The sequence below is a fragment of the Patella vulgata genome, chromosome 9 (genome assembly GCF_932274485.2).
Source record: "Patella vulgata chromosome 9, xgPatVulg1.2, whole genome shotgun sequence".
Lineage (NCBI taxonomy): Eukaryota > Metazoa > Mollusca > Gastropoda > Patellidae > Patella > Patella vulgata.
The window spans coordinates 37,218,709-37,238,381 of record NC_065887.2 but is presented as its reverse complement, the minus strand read 5'-3'; the positions used below and the strand labels follow the sequence as shown (position 1 = coordinate 37,238,381).

Sequence of the window (19,673 nt, the reverse complement as noted above, 5' to 3'; positions counted from 1 at the left end):
TATTTACTCGGGTCTGAGTTTTATGTAGTAAATATTATTCTAAAATACACATTGATTAATTGAAATTCGTGATATTTAATTAAATCAAAAAAAAAAAAGTTGCCGGAGAAAGTTGCTAACCGAAGTTACCGGCGTGTTATTTGTCACGTGGCCATTACCGATGACATCGCAGAGAATGGAAACGGTCATTGACGTAGAAACGGCGGTAAAATCAAATGATTCTTCACCTAACGTGATGAGTTTTCAAACCAAAGTAGGTGTTACAGACCTATGCTTCCAGGTCTTTGTTTATTTATAGAAACGAAGGAATTATAAAACGATGTCAATCAACGACAACATTCACGTAACATGTCCGCCAAATTATGAAATTTTGTGTGACACGTGTGTAGGCCAATTCTTTCTAGTTAGGCCCCTATTTTATAATTGATCAATTTGCCAATATTTAGCTTATACTATAGGCTACCAGCAAATTGAATATACAGGCCCCTAATAAACAGACCCCTCCCAAACAAGATCGATATGTATGTGCCTAAAGGAGGCTTAGAGAAGAAAGTTAGAAAGAGGTGGCCGTCTAGGCCTACATATTATTATTATACAAAACAGGACAGTAGTCGGGGTGGCACAGTGATTGGTGAAGACGCTGGCTCGCAAGGCCTATTCTGGAGGACTCGGGTTTACACCCTGTGAGTGATGTCGAGATCATGTATTTTTGAAACATTTTGGCTTGGGAGGATGAATATCATTTAACACAGATACATATTACATGTATTGCAAGCATTGTCTAATCCAATGGGCAACAGATTATTGGACTGTCATGTCTAAAAAAATAAATGATAATTTATTATCCGTAATATTTAATCGAAGCCAGAATAATGCACTGCATCAGTCACAGTAGCTCTGGCATATATGCCTCTTTAATTTGGATGGGCAGTGAATAAAACTACGATTTTGATATTTTATAATATTTTTATGAACAATTTAGACTTAGAGACTGCAAAAAGCAAATATATCTAAGAACAACATATTTGTTGTTTAATTTGGGTGGCAAAAAACTATTTCCATTGTAGTATGACCGATGTCTAGGTCATATGTTGTTTTGTTATTTTATTATTTGTCAATTCTGTTTTAAATTTCAAGTATATATTTTAATTTTCATTAATGCTTGGTTAGTCATACAGCAATTAACCTGTCAGTCAAATTATGACATGCTGGCAACGTGGTTGATCTGTTAAGTCTCTTCTTACTATTGTTTTAAATGCCTTATAGGTCTTAATCCTTCGATAATTATATGTTTATGTCAACACTTTCTAAGTAACTGATTTTTATAAATAGACAAATGTATGTAAGAAGATATTCATTAGTTGGAGAGACCAGCTTAGGGAACCTATACTAGTTGTTAAATTGTTGCTGTTAATTATTTGCTGCTGAAATAAAGTGTTGAAGATCCATTCCAAGAATCTGTATTCATTTCTGATACTTAAAGAACACGTGTCGACGAGCTACATTCCCTGAAAGTCGAACGGTGTTAGTAGTAAAAGGCAAATAACCACTCCCTATCTTGATCTCATTAGTAGTTAATTAGAATGTCTGGTGACACCATTCTTCACCTTAGTTTTCATTCCATACTGTAGTAGTTTTGTGTATATTTTCATTCCATACTGTAGTAGTTTTGTGTATATTTTTATTCCATACTGTAGTAGTTTAGTAATTAGTGTATATTTTCATTCCATACTGTAGTAGTTTTTTGTGTATATTTTTTCAGATCATAGCTAAAAGACTAAAGAGTGAATATGGTTTAATGAAGCAACTGTTGAATACAGTTAAACTACAAGTTCTTCAACTATCTAATAGTGTTGACAGGTACAAATCTTCATTGTCATATGGACAGTCAAAGATTATATTGGTCTAAGGAACATTTCTGCTTCAAATTTGGCTGGAAGCATTGAGGTCATAAGAGGATGAACCCTAGCAATATTCAACTTTCTGCGACTTTTATTCTGGAGTTATCCCCATTTTGACAAAAACCCTTGTGCGTTAGATGCTTTAGTTTTTAACAAATTTCGTCAAATTTGCTCAAAATCCAAGTTTTCCTTTCAGATACAATGCTGCTGTTTGGGCGTATTTCAGAGCTTTACATGGCTATTTTATAAAAAGTGATGGTTTTTCTCATTTATCTTTTTCTGTTTTAATCTTGTCAGAAGTGCTGATCGATGTCCACTTCAAGACAATACACTACAACAGAATAAGAGTTTCCTGTTTGTGGAAAATCAAGAAATACGACGACAACTCGAAAAAGCCATCTTAGATTTAAAAGGGATACAAATAGAAAATGGCAGAGAACACAGGTTTGTTATTACACATGCATCCTGGCAATTTAGATGAAATGAAATGGGGTTTTAACGTCCTACTATTTTGCTCTGACTGGGCTAATGAAGATGGCATACACCATATAGTATAGTGAGTGTACTACAAGGGAAATTTTTGCCCTGACTGCAGCACTGTGGCCTACTCTCATGTTGAATTCTAACTGCCAAGAGATCTTTTACGTGCACGCCAATGTGTACACAGAGCCTCGTTTGTTTGTTTGTGCCATCCGAACAACTAGACGGCTGTTTTTATAGGCCCTCCATAGTAGCACTGACAAGGGGAAACCACCCCGAAAAATCCTGATGAACTTTCTCGGTCAACACCGGGAGCGATCCTGCAACCTCCAGACTAGCGAGCCAGCCAATTTAGATCACGTTTATTTACAGTTAACATTATTGAAAGCTTAAAGATGTATTCCCATGGAAGTATTTATAAGGTAGATATTTCCAAGAAAAGTATACTGGATTTCCTGAAATAAAACATCAGGCATGCACAGTACAAAAATATAAAGGTGTCACTAATTGGCAACCTTTCCGCTTGTTGTTTCCTTAAGTAATGAGCGCTTCATGTGTTGGTCGAATGACGTATGAATGGATGCGAGAACAGCAATATACTTTAATGGTATATGGCTCTATTTTTTGTAACTTAAAATAGAAGAAAATGGGTCTAAAAGCACATAATAAACATACGTTATGCAAGAGCTAAATCTACCAATTGCAGGTCTTTCTTTAGGCCTGAAATTGGCTGAAATGTTTTCTAAATTATTAATTAGACATTAATTAACTGATCCAGGCCATAATCAACTTTTGATGGCATTGCTAGCCTGCGATATTCACTGAATTAGAACCCAGTCTTCTGCTTCTGATTAAATCAAAAAAATGGATAATCAATGTTTTTTTAGTAATGATGATCGAGGCTAGGCCCAAAATTCAATCGCTAAATACTCGGTTCAGGGTGGATCAATTTGACTGAAATTTTCAGCAAATTCCCTTTACATTATCTAGTTTTTAACTATTATAGTGAGAACTGCCAGCTCTCTATCTAATCTCCCATAATGTATCTTTAAAGATACATTATGGGAGATTTTTATAAGGAGTTAGCCATTCTTGCTATAACAGTTCAAAAATAGATGATGAAAGAAGAATATATTGAAAATTTCAGTCAAATTACTTTATTCTGAACATAGTTATCACCAGTGTAATTTTTGACTAGAAATGGGCTTGAATTCCATCTTCACCGATTCTTTGTATGGCCGATCGTTTGATTGACAGGCGTTAACTCCACCTACATAATCTCTGCTGTCTTTTGTCTGCTGTCATCATATCTGAATTTGTGTTTTACCTTTTTGGATTTTTATAACAATTGGACAAAATGAGTGAGAGGGTAAATTTTCATTCTTACTTGTATTTTGGACATGCATTAAATCAATTGAATATAGGACATAATATTATAATACAATTATGATAAATCTATAGGTATACACCAGTGGCGTCGTGCCTATTGGGGAAATAAAAATATTTTTATTGATATTATTAAGACAGAAGACCTGTCTGTCTGTATTAGTCATCACACGGTCTCCAGGACTTGTATAATTTGTCATTACCTGTGTTTAGTTTATTGCACTTTAAATAGTTTAGATGTCATTTGTTAAGGCATCGCTCAACAGCGGCCTCGCTTCGTACACTCTATCATTTAGCCTCGATCCGGGTGTATGACGTCAACGTAACGGTTAATCTCCGCTCACAACGCCAATTAAAATTAAATCAGTCAACGAAATCCTGTTTATATCCAAGCTGAATCCAAGCCATCCGTGGGTCTACAGTGATTGTGTGCTTGTTGTGTAAATAAAGATCTAATTTATAATTTCTATGACATCTGAAGCCTAAATAAAGACTTGCAATAATCAGAATTAGCTCTTGCATAATGTATGTTTAATGTAAAACGAATGTATATGAAGTGATTTATATTCAATTTAAAAATGTCTTATGTTAATTTCTATCAATTATATTTGAAATATGTGAACAGTCCAAATTGAACTTCCATCATTTACGCCTGCTTAGTCCATTCTACAGGATTTTTTATTATTATTATTATTTTGTCGTTTGAGAATCACTAATTATTTCTGCATTGTCTTGTAGGATATGTTTTTCTTAGAATACATGACTTGTGTACTTATTTTTAAATGTTTATTATGTTTTAAATATTGGATATTAGGATCCCATATTTTCACAGCAAAATAACAACACCAATATAAATTGTAATTTGTAATAGACCAATATTGAATTTTGATTCATGTTTTTAATTTCAAATATTAAACAAAATATTGTTTAAACAATTACTTTTATTATAATTTTGCACAAATTAACCATATTTTTTAATAAAAAGAAATTTTTTCTCTAGTTAACTTTTTTTTGTGTTAGATATTTGAGGTCACTTCAGGATGAGTTAAAGAAAAAAGAGGAAGAAGGATTAATATCAGAAGAACTGACAGCAATTGTAACTGGTAGGTATACATTAAAGGGACTATCCCGATTTGAACAGAGTCTCAGAAATAAAAGTCTGATTACGTATGAAATTTAAGCGCCAAAATATAGAGGAATGGTGTATTTACATCGTATGAAAATTTCAGCTCAGAATATTGAGTCGTTTGGACGTGAACGCCAAAACTGCTTATCCGGACACATAACCCTTTTAAGATTTCAAGTCAGTTTTTTCGTTGGGTGACCCGATCATTGATTCCCGTTCCTTGAGAGGTCTATATAGTGAATGACCTATGTGCTGTACTTGATAACGAAAGGTTAATTTCACCTACACATTATTTTTATAAAATAAAAGTCTAGTTTTATCAAGACACAGCATAATACAGCTTGGGCCACCGGTCTCCATTTCCAGATGAAGACTGACGGGTTTAAGTTGTTTGAAAACGTATCACATATCGAGTTAGTTGCTCGGGCCTAGGGTAGAGGATTTTAAGGGATTTCAACACAAAATTAGGCAGTTTTATTCTCGAAAATATTATCGGGATTAGCCCTTTAAGGTTCCCCCAAGTCTCTAGACAAAAAGATGCACAAGTCTTTATACAAAATATCAAATGCCCTTTTTTTTATCCACCTGTGGGATAAAATAAAATCTAAGTTCAATATTTACTGGGGGATCAGATGTCTTATTGGTTAACACATGCGCATTGAACCATAAGGACTGTCATGGAGTCAAGTGGTGTGATTTTGATTCCCTGCTTGTACATGACAAGCAGTAGGGGCACCTGTCCAACCACATGGGTTTTCTAGCTCTGGGTCCTCCGATTTCCTATCACTGCTGACCCCTATGCGGAAGCAAATTATTGAAATAAAATTAAAAACCATATTGTTAGTCCCAAAATGGGTTACGTTGTGTCGGGTGGACGTTAAACTCTCTCTTTTAATAAAAAAATTTAATGGTCCAGGACTGTGTGGAGGAGGTAGGGGTATCCAACAATCTTCATTTTCTGTCAAAAACTTTTATATTATCTTATCCTATTTTTTCCAGAACTTACAAATGAACATGCAACTAATTGCCAATTAAAAAAAGAAGTTGAAAACTCCATTCAGAAAGGTATAGTACAATTTTTAGAAATGATTGTTATGTCTGGCCTGTACCGACAGATGACTTCAAAAACATTGAGAGGATATAAATCTGATCGGTTGTCACAAATCTGAATCATTTTTATGTGGACGTATATTGTCGTCGCCCCTGTCCGTCCGTCCATCTGTCTGTCCGTCCACAATTAGTTTGTCGACAATACACAGGTCACAATTTTTATCCGATTTTGACGAAATTTGAAATGTAGGTTTATATCCCAAAGATTTCAGATCCTTTCAAATTGGTATGTATCGAACCATGACTTCATGGATTATGACCCCTGATTGTACGAAAAATCATGTTTTTATCTTCTCAATCCTCTAGAGGTTACAATTTTTATCTGACTTTGATAACACTTAAAATGCATATTTATTACCCAGAGATCTCTGTTCCTTTCGATATTCACACATATTGGACCGTAACTTCTTGGATTATGGCCTCTAATTGTACGAAAAATCGCCATTATAGCTTGTGGACCCTCTAGAGTCCACAAATTTTAACTGATTTCATGAAAATCGGACTGAAACTGCCAGACAAATGGCTGCCTCCCATATGCAAATAGTGTAAAAATATGGTATATCAAGGTTGTGGACCTTTTAGTGATCTGATTTTGATAAAACTTGAAATACATGTTTATAACCCAAAGATCTTGATTCTTTTCGATATTCGCACATATTGGATCGTAACTTCCTGAATTATGGCTTTTGATTTTACGAAAAATAACATTTTTATCTGATTTAAAAAAAAAAACATTTGAATATATCACTGTTGAACTGTAATGATGGTTGAGTTTGAATTTCGTGAAAATCGGACCAAAACTGCCAGACAAAATGGCCGCCCCTCATACGCAAATAGTGTATATCAAGGGCGTGGACCCTCTAGAGGCCACAGTTTTGATCCAATTTTGCTGCAACTTTAAACTTATATTGATATCACAAAGATCTTGGATCATTTCGATAATCACACATATCCGAACATAACTTCCTGGATTATGGCCCCTGATTATTCGAATAATCGCATTTTTAGCTTGTGGACCCACTAGAAGTTACAATTTGAATTCAATTTTTAAAAAAAGTTTAAATATATCACCGTTGCACATCAATGAAGGTTCAGTTCAAATTTCATAAAAAATCTTACCCAAACTGCCAGACAAAATGGCTGCTCGGTGTAAAAATATGTAATACCAAGGTTGTGGACAGTCTAGAAGTCACAATTTGTACCCGATTTTGAAGAAACTTGATATATGTGATTATAATACAAAGATTTTGGGCCCTTTCAATATTTGTGCATATGGGACAGTAACTTCCTGGATTATGACCCCTGATTGTACGAAAATCACGTTTTTAGTTTGTGGACACAACTTTTTAACCGATTTTAAAAAACGTTTAAATGTATCACCGTTACTCCCTAATAAATATAATGACGGTTGAGTTCCAATTTTGTTGGAGACCCTCTAGAAGTCACAATTTTTATCTGATTTTGCTGAAATTTAAAAATAACTTTATATCCCAAATCTCTCATTCCCCTTGATATTTTTTCCTTTCATACTATAACACCTGATTGTACGGAAAATTGCTTTTTTTCTAAGCTTGTTCTTTATCCATCTATTGCAAAATGTGGGTGTATCTTCCCTGGCACACACTGGTTCTGTAGTGTCTAAATTGACTCTACAGCAACCACAAACTGCTGATGGGTATATGTTGCATTAACTGACAACCTATCTTTTGTCTCTTTTTTTTTCTTCAGCTAAACAGAAAGCTTCCAGGGTGAAGTCTCCAACTCACCGATCTCTGAATGATGTCTGTCACAAAGATGATGATTTCAGTTTCTTCAAACACGCCTATGACATACAATAATCGGGGGTGGGGGTGGGGCGGTGTAGCTTATATCGGATTTCAGAAAATATAGCCTTGACATGTCAAAGGTACACAGAGGTTAATATAGCAACTAGTTTTATTGATATTATTGCTTGAGAGAACCTTTTGTTTATATTGACAATAATTCAACAATTATGTTTTATTGGGCCATGCATTAAAAAGAGATATACCGGTAATAATTGTACCTCTGAGGTGCCTGCATGTTTTGCAATGAGATTACATCTATTCTGAATCTGCTATAGGCTAGCCAGCCCTAATTTCTGTATGCCATAGTACAATTGAAAAAAGTTGGATTAATTACTGGGAAATAGTAGATAATTAGTTCATATCATGAGCAGTAAATAACTCAGTGAACTGGGAAATAAATATTACAGTTATTTTATTTTGTTCAATATTTTTGTACATATTCATTAAATCCATTTCATTTTAATGTGTTCAGTTTTCCAGTGTAAACGGCATTCTTATATTACAATTTCATATTATTCACATCATCAATGCCATAAGAGATTTCAATTATTTATATCTAGTTTAAAAATCAAACCAAAGATAATCTATGTTGTGAGATTTGTTCACTGATGTATAATTAGATCAACCCAGTATTGTCTGACTTATGTTTCCAATTACCAGGAAAATTAGAATTGTACATGTAGATACATATTGCACTTGTAGCCCAAAATAAATTAATAAAGTTAAATATTACAAACTGAACAACAGTGTAATATCAACATCGTATAGTAGTGCCCCCATCAAAAACTTACAAGTAGAATAACACATTATTCATATTTTCACCTACAGGGGTTAATAATTGTATAAATGTGCTGAGATTGAAATATCTCACAAGATATCATGTTTTTAGCAACAAGTATATTTTTCTTGGTAGTTTGAAAGCACCACTGTATGAAAATATTTATGGCGCAAACTTCTCTTAAGAAGGTAATATATCGGGAATTTGTATCATGGTTATTTATTGAATTTGGTTGTCAATTTTGGAATTGCCTCTGCTCCCAAATATCTTTTGATTTCACATTTATCACTCATAATTAATTTCAGAGTAAGTACTTTGAATCTTAATTTGTAAGATTTTTCTTTGGTTATATAAATACCATGTAACTATATGATGTATAGAATTTACAGTGATATTATGTGAAGTCATTTGAAAGTGGGAGTAATCTGGAAATGCCTAATAATGGTCTGTAATTTCTATGATTCCTAATGAGAATCCTGTCCATTGTATTTTTGTTTTCAATGTTTTTTTTATTGATATTCTGACTTGTTATAGTTTTAAGTACCAAGCTTTAAGTTTTTTATATTAGCTTGTCTTCTGTTAATTTCATTTGTTGTTTTTTTCTATTTTTATTTTTGTTTTGTTTTTTTGGATTAAATTCTGAAATGTGTATTTTTGTAAGATTCCTTGGAGCTCTAAATGACAAATAAGAGTAAGCCAGTACACACACAATGAGAAATTACTTGAAGTACCTATAATAGTTTGCAAATACCAGTAGTTGGACTTAGAGCAGTATAATGGCCAAGGTGTCCATTGATATTTAGGGGAGGCTGAGGTTTTTATGAATATGATATGTAAGTATGGTTGAAAGTATGCCTCTTTATCAATCAGATCAAATGAAATAATTTACATATTTTGGTTCAATATATTTTATCAATTCATAAAGAAAATAATATACAGATGGGTACAATTCATGTAATTTACAAATATTTTACAATGGAATGTCCAGTTAAATAAGGTTAACAATTAATAAATAAAATATAACACACATAAATAACACCAGGGTCTAATGGAAAAAGGTCTTATTTTCACTTGGGTCAATATTTACCAGAAATACATCTAACAGCACTGGCCAACTTATAACTAGTACCAGTATTGGTGAATCATATTATACCTGTATAAACTTGACATAGACAAGGGATTATCTGACCCCAAAGTCGCCTATGCTACTGGTGAATCTAGAATTACATGTAGTGCCAACAAATTTCTCATAGCAAGAAAATATATTATGAATTATGTACTAAACTTTCAAAGTAAAGATGTGAACATAAAAAAAACATTATGAATAGAATGAGAATTCTATATTGACAAGTTTCAAAAAATTTTGTCGAGATCTCCATAGCGTATAGCATTCAGTATGTTCAGATTACTCCTTCCATAGTGTTCCATCCAGAATATTGTTCTTGCATCATTTTCACAAGCTTTAAAATTCAAAATATGATCAGAAGAAAATTTGCCATCCCACTGACCTTTAAAACATTGCATGACGAACTAACTCTAAATGAAGAAATAACTGTGATATGCATTGAAAAAATTTAGAATTTTCCCTTTAACCACTAAATGATCAATACCAGTAAATTTGAAAACAAGTTAACAACAACTGTAGTGTGTAAAGTTTAACAACAATGCACTCCGAGAATGATAATTTTGTGGGCATACAAAAACCAATAAAGGCAAAACAAATTAAACAATACACTCAGTTTTCAAAGATTTGAATAAATCATTATTTTTTTTGATAATATTTTAATATCTTTATACCCTGTATTCAGTTCTTTCATCCTAGACAGGTTCTCTAATAACTGGCACTGCATCTTTTTGTATTTCAAGGATATGGGTCAATCTTTTATACATCTTGCATCGTACGTGTTTTCCCTGGATTGAACTTGTCAAGATTCAGATATCTTGTAGTGTTCGTGATATAAATCCAAGTCGTTTACGTAGCAAATCTTTCTGTTTGTTCAGTGATTCCTCTAGGTCTTTAGCGTCAGTCACCAAACGATCTAATCTTGAAGCACAAAACGATTCAAAGGTTTCACTTTCACTGAAATGAGTTTACAAAATTCAACTTAATATCATTTTATTACATTTAGACTACTTTGTTAATGTAATAATTAAATGAGTTACAAAAAGAGTCCTGTCAATATCTTTCAACTTGTCCTATAACATTTTATTACATTTAGCCTACTTTGTAAATGCAATAATTAAATGAGTTACAAAGAGAGTCCTTTCAGTAAAGTTAACTTGTCCAACATTTTTATCATTTTCCAAATAAAACTACAGGGAAAGACTGGATTGGATTTAAAGTTGTCAAGTAGAAAACATCATGAACTAAAACACAGAACCCTGAACTTATTATGATCTTAATTAACTGGACCCAGATTAATAATTTCATAACAGATAAAATAATTCACCTAAGTTCACTTGACCATTCCAACGTCGTCATTTTACTTTCTTCAGCAATATCTGAAAAAAAAAATCACATTTTGTGCTTCATTTAAATAAATTAAACACAATTAAACAAATGTTTAAAATGTAGGGCCTATCATTTTGCTGGGGGGGGGGGTGTTAAGAGCCATTCTGACTTCCCAAGAAAATTAATTTAGAGCTATGCAGTCAGCATGAGCGAGGACTAATCACCTTCAATATGTTTCTGCAAATTCTATATGTTTTAACTGCACCTTGCTAAAAACAAATAGTGGATTGATCTCAAATTTTGCACACAATCTGACTGGATAGTTAAATTGAATGGCATCAATTGGTTTTAAAAGAATAACATTTTTTTGTTAAATATTCGCTTGGGCACTGGGGTCTAAGAGGTGGGAGGCAACCCTTGTTACATCGACTGATCACTTGGCTGCCGAGAGCCGACACTGAAGGGAATACAACCTGAGACCTAATCGTGGAATCATTTTCCAGACCCTATTGAGAAAGCCTTCCTCGTTCATTACCTTTAATTAAATCTGCAGCTGTTTTATAAACCTGAGTTTTATAAAGGGGATTTTCTTCCTCAAAACCTGTCCCTCCGCCCGCATCCCCTTTTTCATAATCATAATATTCTAAATAATCTGAAAGAAGAGAAAACTAATCATGATTGCCTAAGAAGAAATTAATCGAACAAAAGGAAAATAAAATGTTAATATTAGAGGTACTTGTAGAGAAATGAAATTATGTGATTGGGGGTAAAACCCTACTCTTTTGCACCAACTACTGGGCTAATGAAAAAGGGCATGTGCTATCATGGAAACATTTCCCAGGCAGCAGCTTTTAGACGCACACCAACGAGTACACTAGCAAGTGGACTCAATTTTGCATTCCATCCACAGGACTTGATTTTCATTGTCAGGCAACAGGCTGAAAATCCTGAGACATCTGTCGGTCAACTCCGAGATCGAACCCGGCACCTCCTGGTTAAAAAGCCAGCGACTTGCTCGCTGATATGTGAGACTACGGATAAAGAATGGGATCGTCAATTGACATTTCTACAGTTATTCAGAGATTGTGAGGAAACTTCTGAATATTCAGCTGAACTCTTAGACTAATAAAAATCAACAGGAACCCCTTCGTCTAGTTTCAAAATATAATCTCAAAATCCTTTAAATAACAATCGTGCATTCACATAGTGCCTGTTCTGAGGAATTGGCACCCACTGAATATATAACTGGCATCTAGTCTAGATAATTTCAAACCCTAATTAAAAGGGTGGGGAGGGGGGAATCTGATGGTCTAAGGTCCGTCATTGACTGAAGTGGTTTTGATTCCCCGCCTGTAAGTGACAAGCAGTGACAAATCCTACCAAAGCTGTTGTTTTTCTCCAGGTCCTCCTGTATCCTCCCATTGCTAATGACTACCTACAGGAACAAGCAAATTATTGATTTAAGATTAAATCTTATGTTAATCCCAAAATGACCTAGTTTGTGTCGAGTGGATCTTAAACCTCATTTCTCCCTCCCGCCCCCTCTCTCTCTCTCTAAATCAAAAAACTAATCTAAACAGTTTAAACATTTTGGACCTCAAAGGGTTTAAGGAACCTCAACTTTATCGTTTACTTACCACCATTCCTCTGCATCTCGGCATTGCCAGATGGCATCTCATATTTACTAGATGACTTTGGGATATCTGGAGTTGCTGGTGTTACAAATCCTTCATCCTTTATTCAAAAACAAATTTAATATGTGATATGCGGGATCCAAAAATAGACAGAGCATTCAAATTAGATAACAATTTTATTCTGTTTCTTCTGATTTTAGACCACATTATAATCCTACCTACCAACTTTCATCTACCATCACGATGTTCTGCCAGGAAGGGTAAACGGGGTTTTTTTTTACCTTAAATCACTCAAATTTATTCCTGTAATTCAGAACAATATTCCACCCTCTTCATTCAATACAATCCCTCGATTTTGTCATAAGCAATACTTGATGACTTGAAGTTGCAAGTAGAGATTATACATGTGTGCATAAAATGGTTATCCTGAAAGGTTTTTCCATTTGAAATAAGTAGACCTATTTGTAAAAGGATAAATATATATATATATATCAGTATATAAAAACGTACATCTAATTTCCTTTTTCTGGTTGTTTTAAAAGGTTCTTGAACATCAACTGAAAATTCTACATCAGTAGCTGCCGTGTATTCAGAGTTATTGTTTGTATTTGATCCATATTCTGTTTGATTCTCCCTGGGGGAAAAAACGGAAATCAAGATTAAAATCTATAAAATAAATCTAGCGTATCTATAATATTATATACTAAGAAAGTTCCTCAGGATTTTCCCACTTGATTTCCCATGAATCCCCTCGTCATTGGTGCAGATCAGCAAGGAATAACAGCATCCATTCGTTGTAGGCTTCGTAGAGCCTACATAAAGAACCCTTAGCAGTTAGAATTTGATGAAAATTGGGCAGATACACTGCTGTCGGGGTCAAATTTCCCCCATTGCCCACTGCATGACGTATGCCTAGCTGTTGGTGTAGAAATGTAGGACAAGGATTCATTAGCTACACTTGTTCTGTCCTTGTTATTAGTTTGTTGTACAGTAAAGAAAGCGGTTAATGATGATACATACCTAGTCTTATACTTAAGTTTACACCTGGCTACTATCACATTATTTATATAGACACAATTTAATGCTCAACCAGTCCCATCCCAGCAAACATAAGTTATATGTTTGCAGGGATGGGACTGGTTGAGCTATGTTTGCAGGTGGGGCTGGTTGAGCTATCTTTGCAGGGCTGGAACTGGTTGAGCTAAGTTTGCTGGTGGGACTGGTTGAGCTATGTTTGTAGGGATGGGACTGGTTGGGCCTAAAATGTGTCTATATAAATAATGTGACAGTAGCAGGGTGTAAACTTAAATATATAAGATGGAGCATGAAGTTATATGGAGAGAGACTGCAATAAGTGGGATAATGGAGTAATTGTATCATACGTATGTTTATTAAGACTAATCGTGCATATCATTATGAGGATTTTATAAAGTATTTACAGAATCATAGTTAAAGAATAATTAAAATTAACATGAATGTGTGTTCGTTATTTATTATTATATACTCTTCAATAAAAAGTTGGGGATATTCAGAAACAATACAAAATGCGGAAATGCACTGCTGTTTTTATTAGAGGTAACCAGTGTATGTTAATAACAGGCCAATTCCCTACACATGAACACAAACAGTTCATATGGGCGGCTTATCTTACGGCCCCATTTCACTCGCAAAGAGATACACTGTCAAAAGTGAAAATGGAAATTTTTGTTTTTTGGCTTAATAATGAGTAATTGCTCCACCAATCCTCAGACATACAGCAATTCGTCGTGGCATGCTCCTAATCAACGGTCCAATCAAGATTTGGGGCAATCTGACCCACTCCTTTTGCAGTGCCACGGCCAATTCACGCAGTGTTGTCGGTTGACGTTGACGTCGACGAACACGTCTCCCAATCAAATTAAACGTAACACACTAAATTAAAGATACGCTAAACAGTAAATATTATGCATGAACCGATAGGAAAGCAAACATGGATAGGATAAATCAGCAAGCGGCAGTTTCGTCAACCCTTCCTTGAAGTGTCAAATTTGACAATGAACCCCTCCCACGGGTATGGCGCTATTGCGTGTCGCATGTGCAGCTCAGTGGTTCTGTTGGGGCAATAAGTTCTTCATCTGTGAACATACTCTCAAAGCATGTCAAGTGTCCATGACTGCTTATCATATGACAACCTGCATAGATATTTGCATTTCAATATCCCCTACTTTTTTTAAGAGTATATAATGGAAGCTAACATTTGTTCGACTGAACTACCACAACTTTTCTCTTCAAAACTTGATAAATCATCTGATAGTGATGCCTGAAATAAAAACAATATTTTATTTACTCTGTTACTTAATGGCTTTTTATAGACTGAAGTAGATATCTTGATTTCTGATAACGTTATTTTTTTTTATTTTTTTTTTATGAGAACAAATTTTTGTGACAGTCATTGATAATCATAATGTCGCTGTGTCAACGCCGATTTGTAATTAGTTATTGTACCCCGTTTAAATTCTATACTATCGTGGCTTTACAGAGAATTACTAAATTAAAAATTATGCATGATACTGATAGACAACACAGCAGCACTATTGAACTCGAAAAAGTCGGATATATAATTTAATTTAAAGATACATTATGGGAGATTAGATAAAGAGTTGGCAGTTCTCATTATAATAGTTAAAAAACTAGATAATGTAAAGGCAACTTGCTGAAAATTTCAATCAGATTGATCCCCTATGAACCGAGAATTAAGCGAATGAAATTTCCGCCTTGCCTTGATCATCATTACTAAAGTCAGTACGATAAACAGCATAGTCTCGATTATCCATTTAATCGTTAAATCGGGAAGGAAAGTTAAATGCAGTAAATCGGCTCATAATCCACTAAAGATCGCAGGCTTGCGATGCCATCGAGAGTTGATTATGGTCTGGATAGGTTAATTAAATAAGATAACATTTCAGGCCTAAAGAAAGACCTGCAATAGACAGATTTAGCTCTTGCATAATGTATGTTTAATTAATTTAATCATAGATAATATCGTTTTATTATCTATGACTCATGAGTAGACTAAGTGCAGGCATAGATAATACCGTATGATTGCCGACTCGTCTTTAGCCCTTTACGTGATGTTGCGTTCTGGTTCGTGCGCATATTTTTTTGCGCAGGGGGGGTTGTTTACTTCCGGTCTAGCTTTCGACAGTACGTACGCACAGTGACACGCGAAATTGACGTTTTTGAAACTTACGTTTATGAAATTAATAAAATGAACACGTATATAAAAATTATATGAAAAAAAAGAACAAGATATCTCCTTCCAAAATATTTTTAGATTATTGCAAAACATTAAATAGCTACTGTGTGACGTTAAGTTGAAAAAAGGTTACAAATGGGCAAAAAATGCCTTTCTTCATTCATGACGTGTACCGTACCAATTTACACTAAAATTAGGAAATATTTTTGATATAGAGATAATACTTCAAACACCATTATTTTTATTTTTCTAATACTTCAATTAAAATGTTCTACAATTTAATTTGCCAAAGGAAAAAGGTTATATTGCGAGCTAACTAACCCGCACCTCTGTGCCACACACAGGCCTACGGTATAGGCCTATCTATAGTATAATTAATAAAATTAGATGTTGCATTTTATTATCAATTACATGGTATATTAGAACAGTTTTAAAAATCTTGTTTATATTCAAATGTGCATTTTTTAAAATAAATTCAGCTTTGTTTGTATACTTTAGTTGATAAAGATGTAAATATCCCTACAAAATTCTTTTCCAATCTAGGCCTCATTAATAATTTTAGAAAATAGCCATTTATTTATTGTAAGAATGCAGACCCCCCCCCCCCAAAAAAAAAAAAAAAAAAAAAAAAAATACACATACTTTTTTTTTCAGCTTGCACATCTGGAAAAAAGTTTACTTATATAAATCCACCCCAATGTAAGCAATTATTTCATAGTCTTTTTGATCTAGGCTTTGTTGAGAAATTAAATTAGCTTCGGTAGATATAACAATTATATATAAGGAAAAAGAAAACACTATTAGTATTAAATAAAAAAGGAATTATTGCTTTAGTTATCAATGAAAAGGAATTTTTGTTCTAAAATAGATGCTTCCAGGAATCCTGTACATTAAAAGATTTACAAGAGTTGATAAAGGCAACTTCATCCTTGGTATCTGATATTTCAATGTTGGCCACACCAATTTGATTTCCTGTTCTTCGGGCTTCGATATAAAAATAAATAGCTAATTAAATCATGTGAAAGATGTTTTGTTTAAAAATTTGGAACTATAAGCTTTTGAACAGAACAGCCAAGTACTTTTGGTGTTGAAATAGATGTATGTATTTTTCCAGAGGAACCAAATAAATAAATATAATGAACGCCAAAACTCTGCAAAAATTGTGTTCATAGTGCTTGACAAAACATACCTACACGAAGTCTTTAGCTGTTTGAAACAGATGAGTATTTAAAAATTGTAAGGCACTACATTTATCTCATCATGTTGTTTATATGAATATATGATTACGGTATCCAATACCATTCATGTCATTAACATTTAACTTGTTTGCATACTTGACAAATTAGCCTATAGATCTAGTCAAATTTTTTTACAGAATTACTTCGTGTAACCGGGGTAAAATATTTACATGCAGTAATTAACAAGACTGTTTTGTTAGGGTTTTTTTTAAAAAAAATAAAATTAAAACATGTCATCCAAGCGAGAACCAAAATATATTTCTTTATGTCCTAAATTAAAATAATACAATAACAATAGACATAAATTTGAAGAAGAATTATGTAAGATTTAGATAAAGAGCTGGTCATTCTTGCTATTAACTATAACATTTCAAAAATAGATAATGCAAATTGAATATATTGAAAATTTACCACCATACCGTTCTAATCTATTTAAAATCTGAGCAATCAGATGGCATCGAGAGTTGATTATGGTCTTTTCATGTTAATAAATGTCTTATTGATAATTTACATAACATTTAAGGCCCAAAAAAAGACCTGCAATAAGCAGATTTAGCTCTTACATAATGCCTGTTTAACATTTAAAAACGCATCTTTAATTAACAATACTTTTATGATAAATTAATAAATGTATTATTAAATAAAGCGATCAGACAATGTTAATGTTACATAATTATAATAAATCATAATTATATAATTTATAGGCACCTTATTAGATTGAAATACCAACTCTTTCTTCCTCAACTGATAAGATTAAATTATTTAAATCACAAAATGCAACAGCCTAATATTATTGTTAAGATTAACTTATTTAATTGAAACAAAAATTGTAGGTTATATTTTTAATGATTAATTTAATTACATGGAACAGTAAACCCATATCCTTACATATCGACCGGCAGCTATTTTTAAATATTAATTTTTCTCCAGAACCGTGTTATGTCCTGAAAAGCCATACATCTTAGCATTGTAACAAAACCAACCTTATCAATATCGGAGCAAAATTGACTGAATTCTGTAACACCAACTGACAGATCCCTTTTTCGCGAAAATTGGTCATTTGGCTTCAATTCTCAATCTATTTAACCATCAACATAACCACACAAACACATTACACATAGCTTGAATGGTTTATTTTCTGATGTTTGAAATACATAAAATTAAATATAATTCTGCTTAATTCAACTATACAAAATTAAAATCAATAATGATATAATACAATCAAACAATTTAAACCAAATCCCTTGTTGAGTATTAAAATAAAACAAATAAAATAATGAAAATAATAATACCCCCCCCCCCCAAAAAAAAAAATGAAATAAAAAAAAATAAAAATATAAATAAATAGATACATAAAATAAAATACTTTATCAATATATTAGTGTCTAGTGTCTCAATATTTATACCCCCCCCCCCACACCCACACACACACACAATATGAAAAGAAGTAAATAACATAAATAAAACATACAAATATTTATCAGTATCACAATAAATCAACATGAAATATATTTGCTTCACAAGCTGGCACTCCCCTAGGCCCTTAGGTAGCAAACAAAAGACAGGTAGGCTACCAGGCAGTACAGTTCTGCTGAAAATACAAAAGATTTTTAAAAAATTGTGTAATTAAAAGCTTATATATAGCCAGCACAGCAATGTTATTATTCATACCAAACTGTATTTTATGTATTTACGATTTATTAATGATCTGCAAGTATTATTTTACAAATTAATGAATTGAAAACTCTATTTTGACGATTTTTAAAAGTAGGTCAAAGCTGTCAAACTTTGCCTTAACTGGGCAACACACGTGTCGAGATTTTCATGAAATGTAATACTTATTTATAATACAATATAATATCAAAATTATAAGATATTCATTTTTATTCTTACCTCGAACATTCCTTCTATTTCTCGTTTCCATTTAACCAGATGATGCCACATTTAAACTACAAGAAAGCACTAAATAAAAATATCGCTACTGGGCCTATAGTAAACAAACAGCGAGAACAGAAGACCGGAAGTGATCAACCACCTTTCTCGCCGTTTCACGCGTTTCGCAACATAACGTCGAGAATTCATGAGTCGGCAATCATACGGTATTATCTATGGTGCAGGAGAACGGCACACCATACACATACACAAACTACAAACTGTAGCCCAGAACTCGCGGAGAAGTCAGGCGTGTTGACAAGACGCGTTACTCTCGATCTGCCGTTACCCACGGATTTCAACAACTTACAAGCTTTATACACTAAACGTACTATCAAATTAAATAATTATCCTTTAGAATAAATTAGGCTTGTCCTAAAATTTTATATCGGAAAATGTAAATACCATTTCCTATTTAATACAAATGCCAGCTTTTATGCTGATGCATCTAGCAGACGACGTTTTTTCCAACGCAGGTTATGGCTACTTGACGTTACGTCTGAGACTGGATAACTGGTCCAATTACTGAGAATTACCTCCCCTTGATACAATTCGATTTAAGGTTTTCATTTGAT

General features: G+C 33.3%; 2 long non-coding RNA genes across 4 annotated transcripts; one reads left to right on the top strand and one right to left on the bottom strand.

Moving 5' to 3' along the window:
- The first annotated feature begins 113 nt into the window (after positions 1–113).
- On the top strand, positions 114–9,256 carry LOC126807679 (uncharacterized). Of its 2 annotated transcripts, none has more exons than XR_007674145.2 (6): positions 114–253; positions 1,763–1,860; positions 2,199–2,345; positions 4,788–4,870; positions 5,893–5,958; positions 7,732–9,256. It is a non-coding gene; the product is annotated as an uncharacterized LOC126807679 (long non-coding RNA). The 2 variants fall into 2 exon arrangements; XR_007674144.2 differs by lacking the exon at positions 114–253 and adding an exon at positions 308–683.
- A 152-nt stretch (positions 9,257–9,408) lies between these two features.
- LOC126807681 (uncharacterized) lies at positions 9,409–19,270 on the bottom strand. 2 transcript variants are annotated; one of them, XR_007674147.1, is made up of 8 exons: positions 19,060–19,270; positions 18,638–18,757; positions 14,928–14,992; positions 13,204–13,327; positions 12,697–12,793; positions 11,595–11,711; positions 11,058–11,109; positions 9,409–10,687 (listed from the first exon to the last, which is right to left on the bottom strand). It is a non-coding gene; the product is annotated as an uncharacterized LOC126807681 (long non-coding RNA). The 2 variants fall into 2 exon arrangements; XR_007674148.1 differs by having other exon boundaries at positions 18,638–18,754.
- Between the last annotated feature and the right edge of the window lie 403 nt (positions 19,271–19,673).